This window comes from Nerophis ophidion, linkage group LG09 (genome assembly GCF_033978795.1).
Source record: "Nerophis ophidion isolate RoL-2023_Sa linkage group LG09, RoL_Noph_v1.0, whole genome shotgun sequence".
Taxonomy (NCBI): Eukaryota; Metazoa; Chordata; class Actinopteri; order Syngnathiformes; family Syngnathidae; genus Nerophis; species Nerophis ophidion.
The window spans coordinates 15786424-15797307 of NC_084619.1; positions in this window are offsets into that span (position 1 = coordinate 15786424).

Below are 10884 nucleotides of genomic sequence, written 5' to 3' on the forward strand. Positions count from 1 at the left end.
TGAAGTTTATGTGTGTCACTACAAAAGCAAAAAAATAGAACATTTCTGTCCCCCAGGTGGGTCATGACGGAAAATAACTGAGAAACACTGACATAACTTAGTAAACAGCATATTAACCTACATTTCCGAGTGCAGCTGGGATAGGCTCCAGCGCCCCCTGCAACCACGAGAGAGACAAGTGGTAGAAAATGGATGGATGGAAGCAAGGGCGCCGCTATGGATTTTGGGCTCCATGAAAATAATCTTTACAGGGCCCTCTGTTTTATAATTTCATCATCATTAGAGGCCTCTCTAGGCCCCCTCCATCATTGGCCCCTAGAATCCGCCCTCCCCCCTTTTTGGCGCCCCTGGATGGAAGGATTGGTTTTAACAGCTTTTGCACCCCACTTTCCACCAGAGGGCACTATGTAGAAGTGTTATATTCATTATTAAGCATCCATCCATCCATTTTCTACCGCTTATTCCCTTTCGGGGTCGCGGGGGGCGCTGGCGCCTATCTCAGCTACAATCGGGCGGAAGGCGGGGTACACCCTGGCCAAGTCGCCACCTCATCGCAGGGCCAACACAGATAGACAGACAACATTCACACTCACATTCACACACTAGGGCCAATTTAGTGTTGCCAATCAACCTATCCCCAGGTGCATGTCTTTGGAAGTGGGAGGAAGCCGGAGTACTCGGAGGGAACCCACACATTCACGGGGAGAACATGCAAACTCCACACAGAAAGATCCCGAGCCTGGATTTGAACCCAGGACTGCAGGACCTTTGTATTGTGAGGCAGACGCACTAACCCCTCTGCCACCGTGAAGCCCTCATTATTAAGCAATACACTATAAAAGCTAATAATAATTTTAATTTAATAAATGTTACTGTATGTCAACGATAATGACACCATTCACTTAAAAATTTGGGAGACAAACATTTTTTAACTAAATTCCTAAAAACACCAGAGTGCTCCTAGAGCAGGGGTATCAAAGTCAAGGCCCGCGGGCCAGATCCAGCCCGCGAATTAATTATCTATGGCCCCCTGGGATGATATTTGATTAGTGTTACAACCGGCGCCACAGTCGCCTGCTGCTGTTTTGCACGCACCAATACTCCATCAGTGTTGGCGCTAGGAATTTTCAAAATGGGTTCCCCATCAAGTCATAAAAATGGGGTCCCACGGTGAATTTTCGGGGTGCCACTTTTTTGTAACCGTTTTGAAAACACATGATAAATACATGCATTATCCTGTTGTATCTCACATTCTATATTGTGTTTTGGAAAAAGGTTGTCATAAATGTTATTTAATTGAAAAAAATATATAAAACAAATCACATTTTTATTCATATGTAAATGTATTCAGTTATTTATTTACTTTCTTCTTTACTCCATGGATCTAAACCAGGGGCGCTCACACTTTTTCTGCAGGCGAGCTACTTTTCAATTGACCAAGTCGAGGAGATCTACCTCATTCCTATTTATAATTTATATTTATTTATTTATGAAAGAGACATTTTTGTTAACAAGTTAATGGTGTTTAATGATAATACAAGCATGTTTAACACACATAGATTCCTCTCTTTCATGAAGACAAGAATATAAGTTGGTGTATTTGATTCTGATGACTTGCATTGATTGGAATCAGACAGTGGTGCTGATAACGTCCGCATTTTCAAATGGAGGAAAAAAAAAGTCCTCCTTTCTGTCCAATACCACATGAAAGTGGTTGGATTTGGCATCTCATTTGTCCAACTTGCATACTCGTTTTTAAACACTTTGTTATGAGAGTAGCATATGTGTGTGGCCCTTTAATGTCTGGCAGCAGGTGAGTGACGTCAGTGAGTGTGCGGGTGGGCAAGCAAGTGAGAAAGCGGTCGCTGAGGGCGGGGGAGAAATACATTGGCATCAAACTCCGTAGCTTGCTAGCTTGTGCACGCTAGCTTTCTGAGACTCTTATTTTGTTAGCACAGGCAGGATGAAACAGGTCTTTTATGGTGAAGACAGGAACTGTGCAGTCGGTCTTTAGAGTTTGGACAGTAGGTACGGAGTCTCTAGAAATAAAATGTGTTTCTCTCCGTCCGCCCTTTTAGTGATTTTTTTCTTAAATATGAGCTCGCAGCAGCCAGCGTCATCTCACAAGGTCCTCGGGTGCCGAGAATGTCAAACAACTGACGAAAGTGAAGTCTTGGTATGATTGATGATTGCTCATTTTTATGTATATTTTTTAATGCCTGGCTTGAGATCGACTGACACACCCTCCGAGATCGACCAGTCGATCGCGATCGACGTAATGGGCACCCCTGATCTAAACTTTACTCCTTCTAGTATATTTTTTTCTATATTTTTATTGTAATATTTTCAGAATGTTGTTTGTTCTATTTTTGGCCAAAGTAAGACAAAAAAATAATTTGAAGTTGTCTTTTTTTTTAGTTTTAATGCCCTTATTTTAATAGTGCGCACAGATTTTCCTCCATGAGGCCCCTGAGCTAAAATGAGTTCCACACCCCTGTCTTAGAGGAACTTGGACCACTGTAAACACATTGGCAAATCCTTGCATTGACATTTAAATCTTGCTAGCAAACATTGAACACTGAAGTCTAAACTTGTGATTTATACAACTGAAGAGTTCCTCAAGGCACTGCGTTAGGTCCTCTCCTTTTTGGCAGTTACACATATTTTCCATAATGTGATTTATGTAGCTAATGTGTTGCTGTAGACCAGGGGTGCCCATTACGTCGACCGCGAGCTACCAGTCGACCGCGGGGGGTGTGTCAGTCGATCTCCAGCCAGGCTTTTAAAAAAAATAGACCTAAAAATTAGTGATCATCAATCTTCACCAAGACGTCACTTAAATGACATTCACGGTACCGGAGGGTCTTGTGAGATGACGCTGGCTGCTGCAAGATCATTATTCTGAAAATATGACCGAGAGGAAGGCGAGAAACACTTTTTATTTCAACAGACTCTCGCGCCGTACCTTCCGTCAAAACTCTAAAGGCCGACTGCACATTTCCTATCTTCACAATAAAAGCCCTGCTTCATGCTGCCTGCGCTAACTAAATAAAGAGTCTCGGAAAACTGGCGTGCACAAGCGATCCCTCAGAAAGCTGGCGTGCACATCACTTGTGCACGCCAGCTTTCCGAGACTCTTATTTTGTTAGCGCAGGCAGCATGAAGCAGGGCTTTTATTGTGAAGATAGGAAATGTGCAGTCGGCCTTTAGAGTTTTGACGGAAGGAACGGCGCGAGAGTCTGTTGAAATAAAAAGTGTTTCTCGCCTTCCTCTCTGTCATTTTTTCATAATAATGAACTGGCAGCAGCCAGCGTCATCTCACAAGACCCTCGGCTGCCGTGAATGTCAATCAAGCAAGCTACGGAATTTGCCGCCAATGTTTTTCTTGTAAAGTGTATGGAAGCTGGATGAATTAGATGCCAAAAACCAACCACTTTCATGTGGTATTGTACAGAAAGGACAACTTTTTTTCTCCTCCATTTGAAAATGTGGGCGTTATCATCATTACTGTCTGATTCCAATCAATACAAGTCATCAGAATCAGGTAATACACCAACTTATATTCTTGTCTTTGTGAAAGAAAGACATCTATATGTGTTACACATGCTTCTATTATCATTAAACACATTTAACTTGTTTACAAATATGTCTCTTTCATAAATAAATAAATATAAATGATATATATAAATGAGGTAGATCCCCTCGAGTTGGTCAATTGAAAAGTAGCTCGCCTGCAGAAAAAGTGTGGGCAGCCCTGCTGTAGATTGTTTATTTCAGATGCAGTCAATAATCATTTGTCCGACTTCTTTAGTTGTATTTATAGTGTTCCTCAAGTTTACATTTTAGGGCCTCTCTTTTTCATCATTTGGGATATTTAACTGGTGTCCCATGAGTTAAGTTCAAAATAACCTGTGTAAGAGACTCAAATGTCTGCAGCAGATTCCTAAAATCACTAGAGTTCTGTCATAGAGATGATCTTTGGCAATCTGTTTTGAAGAAGATCCTTAAAAAAAGCAAAACTCTCCTGTAACTCTTACAAAATAGACCAAAATCAAATGTCTACTGTAATAGACATTTAGAGGCTGATTCTCCTGAATATACAAAAGAAGACTAATAGTGAATGAAGAAGTCTGGCCCCCTCGTCTTTGGCTTTCGGGAAATGTGGCCCCCAAAACAATTTAGTGTAAAACCGCTGCTGTATATTTTAAGGGGACCTGCAGTGCAAAACCAACTGCGGTACCTGGTTTTGTTTATTTGGGATCAGCATTTGTCCCAAAAATTGTAATTAAAATCATGGAGATATGGCGGAAATATTTGTTAAACTATTTTGTTTCATACATCCTTCTAACGATCCATTTGGAATTTCCCCAATTTGTGACCTTTTTCCCTAATGTGATGTCAGCGGATATCTCCATAAATGGTAGAGATTTACCCAAACACCTTGTGCGAGTCCGCCAGTCCACCAACTGACTTGCACATGCATCCTCCGCTGATGTCATTTCTAGTACAAAATAGCGTATAGTTCAAACTTATACATGTGAGAAAACTCAATATAGAAACATTAAAAACTACAACATGGCAGACAGGGAGAAGACAGTTGAAGTGGAGGCACGTAAATAAGACCACCCACAAAATGTGAGGAGATGGTCATAAAGCGGCTTGAAGACAGTATGTAAAACAAAGTTTATGCCAGGGGTCCCCAAACTACGGATATCGTCCGCCAGCTTCCAAAATCCGGCCCGTGGGAAGTCCCAAGTTAAAAAAAAAATAGTTTTAGTTATTTTTTTTTTTAAATATGTCCTTTGTAATCCATTTTCTACCACTTGTTACTCTCTGTCTCCTAGCCGCTCAGGTAAACCATATTGTCTAAAAATGCATTTTCCCAATGATAACATCGCGCTCACCCTGCAGTGCACTCTTTTTCAGTCAATTTTTTTAACCCAATGCGGCCCCCCGAGTCAAAAACTTTGGGGACCCCTGGGCTATGCAATATGTTGACCAAAGAACCACCATTACATGTTATGTGTAGACCATAAGTGTTTTAAAAGTAAAAAAAAAAAAACATAATATAACCCCTTTAAAACAAAAAGTCGGTTTTGTGTTGCAGGTCACACTGTGTATTATTATTAAGGTCACTGTATCAACAATATTTTCATTTATACACTTTTCTTCCATTATTTGGGGTTTAATTTATTGTCTAAAACAGGGGTCACCAACCTTTTTGAAACCAAGAGCTACTTCTTGGGTACTGATTAATGCGAAGGGCTACCAGTTGGATACACACTTAAATAAATTGCCAGAAATAGCCAATTTGCTCAATTTACCTTTAATAAATAAATCTATATGTATATATATATATATATATATATATATATATATATATATATATATATATATATATATATATATATATATATATATATATATATAATAATGGGTATTTCTGTCCGTCATTCCGTCGTACATTTTTTTTCCTTTTACGGAAGGTTTTTTGTAAAGAATAAATGATGAAAAAAACACTTAATTGAACGATCTAAAAGAGGAGAAAACACGGGGAAAAAAATAATAATTTTGAAACATAGTTTATCTTCAATTTCGACTCTTTAAAAATCAAAATTCAATCAAAAGAAATGAAGAAAAAAATAGCTAATTCAAATCTTGTTGAAAAATTTTTAAAAAATAATTTATGGAACATCATTAGTCATTTTTCCTGATAAAGATTAATTTTAGAATTTTGATGACATGTTTTAAATCTGTTAAAATGCAATCTGCACTTTGTTAGAATATATAATAAATTGGACCAAGCTATATTTCTAAAAAAGACAAATCATTATTTCTTCTAGATTTTCCAGAACAAACATTTTAAAAGAAATTCAAAAGACTTTGAAATAAGATTTAAATTTGGTTTCTACAGATTTTCTAGATTTGCCAGGGTATTTTTTATTTTATTTTAATCATAATAAGTTTGAAGAAATATTTCACAAATATTCTTCGTCGAAAAAAACAGAAGCTAAAATGACAAATTGAATTAAAATGTATTTATTTTTCTTTACAATAAAAAAAATTACTTGAACATTGATTTAAATTGTCATGAAAGAAGAGGAAGGAATTTAAAAGGTAAAAAGGTACATGTGTTTAAAAATCCTAAAATCATTTTTAAGGTTGTACTTTTTCTCTAAAATTGTCTTTCTGAAAGTTATAAGAAGCAAAGTAAAAAAATAAATGAATTTATTCAAACAAGTGAAGACCGAGTCTTTAAAATATTTTCTTGGATTTTCAAATTCTATTTGAGTTTTGTCTCTCTTAGAATTAAAAATTTCTAGCAAAGCGAGACCAGCTTGCTAGTAAATAAATAAAAAGTGCTGCTATTTGAGCTATTTTTAGAACAGGCCAGCGGGCGACTCATCTGGTCCTTACGGGCTACCTGGTGCCCGCTGGCACCGCGTTGATGACCCCTGGTCTAAAATGTGCCGTGGGCCAAGAAAACAATATGGTGTGGGCTTCAAATAACCCCCACATTGCATTTGGACACCCCTGTTTTAAAATGAATGACCCTGATGTCACAATACTTAAAATACAGACTGCAACAGCCCTCAAGACTCCCACTCTCCAGAAAGATGGCCAGCTGCTCCCTTCCATTCTTGTCCTGCATTTGCTAGTTAAGGTGCTGGCAGTCATGCATAGTTATCTGTAAGACCCCGTATATATACTAATCTGTATACTGCAAATCATGCAATTATCAAATGACATTGAAATGTACGGGATTTGGGACAAAAATAGGACAGTAATTGGATATGTTCTAATATTCAGCACCATGGACAAGGTAAAAGGTTGTAGTATACATTTTAACCGCTAGATGTCGCTGTTTACCAAAACAGATCTAAGCTATGAACCTGCGGTTGATTGCATAGTAAAAGCTGGACCTGTTTAAGCAGCAACACGTTGAAGAGACGATTCTTTAGGAGAAAAGGATTGGTTAAATACATTTTTGGGGAGGATACAGCACCAACTATATGTTTTTCCTAGCTTCTAATGTCAAGCAAACGCCTCTGCCTTAAAGGGAAACTGTGCTTCTTTTTTAATTTTTCCTACCGTTCACAATCATAATGAGAGACAACACAAATTTATTGCATTTTTTTAGGACTCTAAAGATTATTTTAAAAAAAAAAAAACGCTTGAAAGAAGCGGCTAATGGGAGCCTTCAAAGCCCTGTAACAAAAAATTCATAACCCACCATCAACGTTTCATATACACACTGTAAGATATTATGTAACATAACATAAAACTATGTATTATGTACAATATTTACCGTATTTTGGTCATTTTAATCATTGCCGGAAACCCTTTACTCAGCACATTTATTTCTGTTTCCAATGCAGCGCACTTCTGACTTCCAGCAACAAATGTGTGTTCCAACTTCCAGAAAAAAACCCAAGTGTGTTCTAATCTTGGTAAAAAAAAAATTAAAAAAAAGACAACAAATGAGGATTCACAACCTTATATTTTTTAACCTTAATATCAATCACTTATCAAATATAGTTTACTTCCATCCATCCATCCATTTTCTACCGCTTATTCCCTTTTGGGGTCGCGGGGGGCGCTGGCGCCTATCTCAGCTACAATCGGGCAGAAGGCGGGGTACACCCTGGACAAGTCGCCACCTCATCGCAGGGCCAACACAGATAGACAGACAACTTTCACACTCACATTCACACACTAGGGCCAATTTGGTGTTGCCAATCAACCTATCCCCAGGTGCATGTCTTTGGAAGTGGGAGGAAGCCGGAGTACTCGGAGGGAACCCACGCATTCATGGGGAGGACATGCAAACTCCACACAGAAAAATCCCGAGCCTGGATTTAAAACCCAGGACTGCAGGAACTTCGTATTGTGAGGCAGACGCACTAACCCCTCTGCCACCGTGAAGCCCAGGGCTGCACAAGCCACAATGAAATCCTCGGCTCAGATCCCACATCAGGGCAAGAAAAAACACAACCCAATGGGATACAATGAGAAACCATGGAAGGGACCGCAAATGTTGGGACCCTCCCCCACTTGGGTAACCGGTGCAATGGATGCCGAGTGGATACAGTTAATAACGTGAGAGTCCAGTTCATGGTGAGGCCAGCAGGGGATCCTTTTGCATTAAGAAAAGAGGAGTGGTCCATCCCGGGTCCCATAAAACAAACAGCTCGCGCGTCCTCCATGTAAATCAGGGGTGTCGAACTCAAATACAGAGTGGGCAAAAATTTAAAACTGAACAAAGCCACGGGCCAAGGTTGAACAAATTAACCTTTTAATAGTGACCCAAACAAGTTTTGCAATGAATATTGAACAAGCAAGGCTTAAATAGGGCAGCACGGTGGTCCAGGGGTTAGTGCATCTGCCTCACAATACGAAGGTCCTGAGTAATCCTGTGGGTTCAATCCCGGGCTCGGGATCTTTTTGTGTGGAGTTTGCATGTTCTCCCCGTGACTGCGTGGGTTCCCTCCGGGCACTCCGGCTTCCTCCCATGGAACAGGCAGAGCTTATATAACGTATTAGTGCAAAATCTACTTTCAAAAAACAAACGAAAAAACATCAGTGGTATATTAAATAAAACGTAATTTAAAAAAGTAATGCCTCTTTTCTATTTGCAGCCTTCTGAGGTAAATATCAATATTAACTTTTTCCGCAGGCTAAAAATTTCGAAAATAAAATAGAAATTAGGTGGGCGGGGTTTGGTGGTAGCGGGGGGTGTATATTGTAGCATTCCCGAAGGGTTAGTGCTGCAAAGGGTCCTGGGTATTTGTTCTGTAGTGTTTATGTTGTGTTACGGTGCTGGTGTTCTCCCTAAATGTGTTTTGGCATTCTTGTTTGGTGTGGGTTCACAGTGTGGCGCATATTTGTAACAATGGTAAAGTTGTTTATACGGCCACCCTCAGTGTGACCTGTATGGCTGTTGACCAAGTATGCGTGTGTGAAAGCCGCATATATTATGTGACTTGGCCAGCATGCTGTTTATATGGAGGAAAAGAGGACGTGACGGCATATTGTAGAGGACAGTGCCTTTAAGGCACGCTCCCAATATTGTTGTCCGGGTGGAAATCGGGAGAATGGTTGCCCAGGGAGATTTTCGGGAAGAGCACTAAACTTCGGGAGTCTCCCGGGAAAATCGGGAGGGTTGGCAAGTATGAGTATTAGCCGTGAATGTGGTGATACCGGCGGGCCAGCTCTAATGTTAATTTGATATTGCCTCAAGGGCCAAATGATGTAAACTCATCTGTGACAACGCGAAAGTTATCAGAAAAGAGAGACGGCAGGGCATTCCAGAGTACTGGAGCCCGAATAGAAAAACGCTTTAAAGCCTGCAGAATTTTTTGGGGCGCTAGGAATCACTAATAAGCCGGAGTTCTTAGAACGTAGATTTCTGCCCAGGACATATGGTACAATACAATCAGCAAGATAAGATGGAGCTAGCCTGTTTAGTATTTCATAAGTAAGTAGTAAAACCTTAAAGTAGCATCTTTGGTGCACAGGAAGCCAGTGCCGGTGAGCCAGAATAGGCGTAGGGAGACATAGGGAGACCTGAACATAATATGTTACAGTAATCAAGACGAGATGAAACGAACGTGTGAATAAATATCTCAGCGTATCATATACGGCAGATGAACACGAAGGTATGGTGGAACAGAGCCGACCTAAGCCAAGAGAATGAGGTTGGCGTGACTAGCTCACGGTGTAAATGTGGAACCTGGAGCCAAGCTATGCCAAATGGAGTGCTAACCCAAAATAAACCGGAAAAAATGTTCTCGCCCAGCTTGCCAAACAAACAACAGTCAATCGATTGAGTCACTACATGACACAAGCAGTACACCATACTTGTTATTACAACTACAGTACATATGCTGTCAAGCTATCTGTGTGCAAACAAAACATAAAATAATACTCTTCTGATTGATCATGTTTTTCAGTCAGTACGGATTGACGACCAATCGCTTTGTGTTGTGAATTACAAATTCAAATGTAATTTGGGTGCTGACGTAGAAGCTAGCTTGCCTCTTGCCATAGCTAGCTTATGGCTAACGCCTTAGCATGCCTTTGCTACAAGAAGAGTTCCTCCGTGTTCGGTCTTACAATAACAATGTTGCTACAGCTTCACAATAATACAGGTCATGGAACCTAAATTAAGTATTGTTGGCGGTTTTTGGATGCATTTTAAAAGTGATTTAGAGGTAGAATTAGCCGGATTGTTAGCCACCTGGAATAAGTCGATTGCTACAAATTACAATGCAAAAAAAAAAAAAAATGTTTTCTTGTCTCTCATTGTGAACGATAGGCAAAATGTAAATTAAAAAAATGCAGTTCCCCTTTAACTATGTGTTGATTTTTTACATTTGAAGGCAGAGTGTATGCTGTTTATTTTTCTTGTGCACGCTTCATCGTCAAAGCTTAATTGTGCAAATTGTTCTCAGTCGAATCTTAGAGTTGAAGGCCACATTTTGCATGCACATGCATACAGATTCTTGAAAAATTCTAAATCATGCCTTCAATTAAAAAGGCCAGTAGTAACATTGCCTCTACTAAACCCCTATGTGATTTTAACAAATGCTGCTTCTTGCACACCGCAATTGTGAAAACCAACAAAAAATATATATATTTTACCATGTTTTATAGGGACGGCGTGGCGGAGTGGGGAGAGTGGCCGTGCGCAACCCGAGCGTCCCTGGTTCAATTCCCACCTAGTACCAACCTCGTCACGTCCGTTGTGTCCTGAGCAAGACACTTCACCCTTGCTCCTGATGGGTACTGGTGGGCGCCTTGCATGGCAGCTCCCTCCATCAGTGTGTGAATGTATGTGTGAATGGGTAAATGTGGAAGTAGTATCAAAGCGCTTTGAGTACC